Here is a 5,793-nt window from a genome sequence, read left to right on the forward strand (position 1 = left end):
CAGCAGAAGCGGTAGTAATAGCAATAATAATAATAGTTAGCATTTTTTAGTATCTACTCTGTGTTAGGCAGTTCTTTGTCAATTGTGAAGTTCATACTTTACAATTATTATCTCATTCAATCTTCACAACCCAGGGAGGTAGGTGCTATTATTATTCACATTTTACATTTGAGAAAACAATTGCAAATAGAGGCTAAGTGACCAAGTAGCAAGATTACTTAACTTCTAAAGATTAAGAATGTTACAAAGTTGCAAACTACGTTCAAAAATATTATCTCATTGATTCAAACCAATTTCACTTCTTCAGTGATGAAGAGAGCCATCTACACCCAGAGAGAGGACTATGGAAACCAAATGTGATTCTCACTCTCTCTGTCGTTTGCTTGCATTTTGTTTTCTTTTGCAGTTTTTTCCCTTCCTTCTTGATCTGATTTTTCTTGTGCAGCAAGATAACTGTATAAATATGTATACATATATTGGATTTAACATATATTTTCACATTTTAATGCATTGGACTACCTGCCATCTAGGGGAGGGAGTAGGGGGAGGGAGGGGGAAATTTGGAACAGAAAGTTTTGCAAGGGTCAATGTTGAAAAATTACCATGCATATGTTTTGTAAATAAAAAGTTTTAATTTAAAAAAAAAAAAGAATATTATCTCATTTCATCCTCATAATAACTCTGGGGAGTTAGGTAATATAAATGCTGTTATCCCATCTCATAGATGAGGCAAGTGAGGCTGATCAGAGAGATAATTAGCTCAAAGTCATATTTTTAGTAAGAAAAGGAATTGAAACGGTAACTCAACTTTTCTCACTCCTAAGTCAGTGCTCCTCAGGTTATTTCCAAGACATCAACCAATTCATCCAAGATATATTGGGCATCTGTGACCCGTACTGGTGGTACTGAGTTACCTAGGACTCTTTCAAGGATCTTAGAATTTTGCAGGCAAATAAAACATAAATCAACAGAACGACTAAGTTTGAAGAGGAAGGTGGCAATTTATTTAGCTCAATGAAGATTTCAGGATAGCTAAATACAGAAAAAAATACATGTGTCTACACAAGCCCTGCATTTGAAAAGCTTTAAAAACCCAATAGCCAAATCAGATGCATGGTTAGGGGTACTGATGGTAATTAAGATCTGTGGACTGTTATTTTTTCCCCTTATGTACAAGGTTCACTGAACAAAGAGACCCTATGGCTGAAAAGAACTTGGACAGTTAGAATGATATCATCCTCCTCACTCTTCTAGAACCAAGGATATTTTATTTGAAAAAAATTATAGAGCAAAGAAGACAAACAGCCCATATCTCCATCTTTCAACTAGAATCTTCCTTCTTCACAAATCCCCCACCTGCCTTGCAACAGCAGGATGCAGTCCTGATAACCATATCTCTTTTGGTAAAAATAACCTTTGCTATGATTTAGTACTAAGCAGAGAGAAAGAAAGTGAAAAAGAGAGACAGACAGACAGAAAGACTGAGACAGAGAGAGACAGACAGAAAGAGAGATGGGGGAAAGAGAGAGGGGGGAAGAGAGAGGGGGTAAGGGAGGGAGGAAGGGAGAGAAGGAAAGAGGGAGAGAAGGGGGGGTAGAGGGAGGGAGGGAGGAGGAAGAGAGGGAGGGAGATTTTCAGAGACAGTGACAGAGACAGAAACAGAGAGAGACAGAGAAGAGAGAAAGCACCAATTTAGTGGTTCTATGATAGTGACATCTATAAATGGCTTCCACTCCCAAACTACCCCACCCACTATAAATGGGGGAAGGCACATTCTCCTAGCTCTTCCTGACATAGCTAATGGATATTATGGGGGGAGGCCACATAACAAATAGGAATCTAATCTATCGTCTCATACATCCAAATGGAAACAGCAGGATATCCACGGCTGAACCTCAAGCTTTTGCCGGGGACATGTAGAATGAAAATGGAAACAGATTACAGTCAGTCTGATATCCAAATAACAAATAGGTATCCCAGAGAGAAATTTGTTTTATTGATGTTGGGGGAAAGATCCACTAATTTCCTTGTCTGCTCAAGCCTGCCACTCTAATTGAAGAAGGTGCTAACTAAAAGCCAATGAAAAATAAAATAAGAGAAAGCACTTGGCAACTTGACAAGCCAGTCCATGTGCACTCTCTCCCCACCTTCCATGCCCCTCCCCATTGGCAGACACACATATACAAACATATAGCCACACACACACACACACACACACACACACACACACTCATGCATTTGTTGCTTTCTGAAACAAACTCGATGAATGACAACCCAAAGTGTAGATTGAAGCTAGGCATTGATTCTAAGCAGTTAATTTTCAAGGTGGGGGGGGGGGGAAGGGGGTTTGGCAGATGTGCTTCTGAGACAGACAAATCACACCAGGAAAATCTGCTGATGGGACTCCAGCCCAGGGCCTGGGAAACGACAGTTTTCTCTAAGTAAGAATGAAGGCTCCATCTGGAATTTTTGTCTAAGAGGGTTGCAGAGGCTTAAAGACCTGGAGTGCATTAGCACCTGTAGCTGCCTCTGCCCCACTTCTGACAAAACTTCAATCCTGGGATTCTAGTAGATCCTAGTGCACTAGATTTAAAATCATAAAAACCAAGTTTGGATCTTGTCTTTAGGTTCCCCATGAGTGGGACATTAGAGAGTTGGCTTAAATCCTAGGATAATCTATTTCCAAGCCTATAAAATGAGGAAGTTTGATTAGGTGACTTCAAAAATACCTTCTATAATCCTGGAGGAGGAAAGAAAAGGGGGCAAAATTCAATAAAGCTCAGATGAAATGTGGAACAACAGGAAAGGAGAAAGGAAAGGAAGGGAAGGGAAATAAGGGAAAAGAAGGGAAGGAGAGAGGGAGAAAAGAAAAAGAGTGGAAGAAATGAAGGAAGGAAGAAAAAGAGAAAGATGGGGGAGAGATCACAGTTATTTAATAAGGAAGGAAGGAAGGAAGGAAGGAAGGAAGGAAGGAAGGAAGGAAGGAAGGAAGGAAGGAAAAGAAAAAGGGTGGGGGAGGAGGGAGTTCACACTGATGTTACAGTGCATTGATGATTTTATAGACCAGGAAGTCCACAGTAGAAGTCTAAAGACAGCAGGGAGGAGAAGAGATTTTCGTGATACTATAAATATATTTTATAGTCTTTGGTTTTTCTTTATGACTGACCCAATAAATAATTTACTGGTCAGTAAAAGATCAAAGGAGCTGCCACAATTGCAGCCTGGAGCAGTCGAATCTCTGCTGATCATGTCTGCCAGCTTACCTCCAAGGAATGGGACATTGTTCTGTGTCCTCCTCTCAAAGTACCAGAACCCTATGGCTGGGGAAAGTGAGACAGACAGACATGGGGATAAAATGGAATAGACTCCTCCAGAGTGGTAACTAGGGCAGAACAACTGAAACGTTGATTCCAGGGTACAAAATTTAGAATCTTCTACTGTGAACCCTATTATATTAGATGCTAAGAATCTAAGGGTACTATGGTATATTGCTGAAGACAAAAGGATTCATCAAACTGATTCTCTATCCTTGAGAAGCATACAGAACAGCCAGGGGAGACCAAAAGTGCATAAATAGGTGTGTACAAGGATGATTTGGGGAAAAAACACTGACAGATCAGGAAAGACTTTCATGTAGATGGTGTCACTTGAGTTAAATCTAGATGGAACTAAAGGATTCTGAGAAATAGAGGTAGAAAAGAAACATATTTCAGTATAGGAGACAGTTAGTGCTAAAATTTGGAGACGGGAGATGAGAAAACATGTATGAACACTATGATCAGTTTACCTGGACTATAATGTACAAAAAGGTGAATAATATAAAATAAGACTAAAAAGACAAGTTAGGGCCACGTTATTTGATCTAGAAGTAATAGGGAGCCATTGAAGTTTACTAAATAGCAGACTGACATAATCAGATCTGTACTTAGGGAAAATCACTTTGGTAGCTCTGTGGAAGAAAGACTGAAGTGGGGAATGAGTTGAGTCAGACAATAGTCCAAGAAGGAGATGATGGAGGCTATGTAAAAGAAGAAAGAAGGATAGATTCAAGGAAGATGGTAGAAACAGAAACAAAATTTGACAGCTGACTAGTTGTGTGGGACAAATGAGGGTAAGGAGGTGAGGATAAAACTGAAATGGTGAACTTGGGTACCTGGACCAAAGAAATAAACAAGAGTACCAGGTTCATCTTTGTGCAGAGGATGATGTACTTAATTCAGAGTCAGAAAAGACTGAGTTTAAATCTCATCTCTTCCTAGTTGTATGACCCTGGTAAGCCACTTAACCTCTCAAAACCTCTATTTCCTCATCTGTAAAATAGGAATAATTGCCTCCACTTACCCCATATGGTTACTGTGAAGTCCAGATGACACAATACCACATATGTAAAGCATTTGCAAATCTTTAAGCTCTTTACAAATGTTATCTTTTGTTATTGTTAAACATTCCTCCCCCACCCCCCACCCCCCAAAAAAGAAATATTGCATAAGAAAAACAACAATTCATTTGGTTACTAAGTCAAATAATGCCTGTATGCCTAGAATCTCATATAATATGTGTGCCTAGGAAGATGATTTGGTGGTCTGTGGGCTGGTAAACATCTGTGGATACCTGCAAGGCCCAATTAACATGCACACATTTAGCTTTATTTCATTTGGGATCACACACAGCTGTCAAGTTTCAAGAGACCAACATGCCTTCCCAGGCTACAAAAGCTTCCCCAAATTTTCTTTGAGATTTGGGCACCGAGTAGGATGGACTGTTAAAAGAGACATATCCAAAGGCTGATCCTGATTTATTTCATCTCCTCTCTTCCCCTTCCCCTCTCCTACCCCCGCCCCTGTCCTTTCCCTAATGGAAGCCCAATGCTAAATGGATTGGTTGCGGGTGGACGGTTGTAGATCGGCAATATGCTATCTTCATAAGTGGCTTCCCCAGGCAGGGGTAAGAGGCATCTGCCGAGGTGCCAGCATGGATGTCAAACCGTAAATGAGATATCCAACGGCTTCATTCATTACAGTGACTCAATTCAATGCTTCATATTCAAAGTGTAGCCTGGGGTTTGGGGAGAGGGAGGGAGGAAGAGAGGAGCAGGTCACAGAGGAGGGCCTCCCTCTGCCTATAGTCAACCTTTCCCTGCCAGACAGCCATGAGCCACAGGAAAATGCCACTGGATCACCCCCTTGGCCCTGGGGGCTGAACTTTGCCGAAGATGGGAACCAAGGTGAGATAACAGCAGGTCCCCTGACGGGGCTCCTTACCCCCGGAGTAGAAGATGAATGTGGTATCTGTAAATCGAGACATAAACTCGTCTTGCCTATACCCCAATTCAGGTGCAAGTCAAGATATCACCCTCGTTATGTCACGGGTCTTCTCAAGAACAAAGGATGAACAACATCAACAACAAGAACAACAACTCTGTGATGCTGTGAACTTCTTTTTATCTTGCCTTTTTTTGAAAGGAAAGACACATTAAACATTAAACCACTGTCTGTAAACATCAAAACACTGTCTAAATGTCAGTTCTATTATCACAATCATTGTCTTCATCTCATCTGAAGCCAACATGGTAGTTCACTGATTCACTCATACTTATTGAGAAGCTATAAACAAAGAAGAAGAAAGAGGAAGTCGGGAATAAAGTTAAGGGGGAACTTGCTATGGTTAGCAATATTTTAGATGAGTAAGTTACAATGAGATAAGATCATATGTTGAGACCCTGCTCCCTGCAGCAATTGTTTTGTGACTTCCTGTGGCATAAGGACATCCCTCCGAGGGGAGGGGGGTGTAGGG

The 5,793-nt window shown here is 40.8% G+C and overlaps 1 long non-coding RNA gene across 1 annotated transcript; it reads left to right on the top strand.

Moving 5' to 3' along the window:
- The first annotated feature begins 1,288 nt into the window (after positions 1-1,288).
- On the top strand, positions 1,289-5,494 carry LOC116422102. Its single transcript, XR_004232686.1, has 3 exons — positions 1,289-1,403; positions 5,144-5,224; positions 5,334-5,494. It is a non-coding gene; the product is annotated as an uncharacterized LOC116422102 (long non-coding RNA).
- Positions 5,495-5,793: the final 299 nt, after the last annotated feature.

This window comes from Sarcophilus harrisii, chromosome 3 (assembly GCF_902635505.1).
Source record: "Sarcophilus harrisii chromosome 3, mSarHar1.11, whole genome shotgun sequence".
In the NCBI taxonomy this organism is placed as follows: domain Eukaryota; kingdom Metazoa; phylum Chordata; class Mammalia; order Dasyuromorphia; family Dasyuridae; genus Sarcophilus; species Sarcophilus harrisii.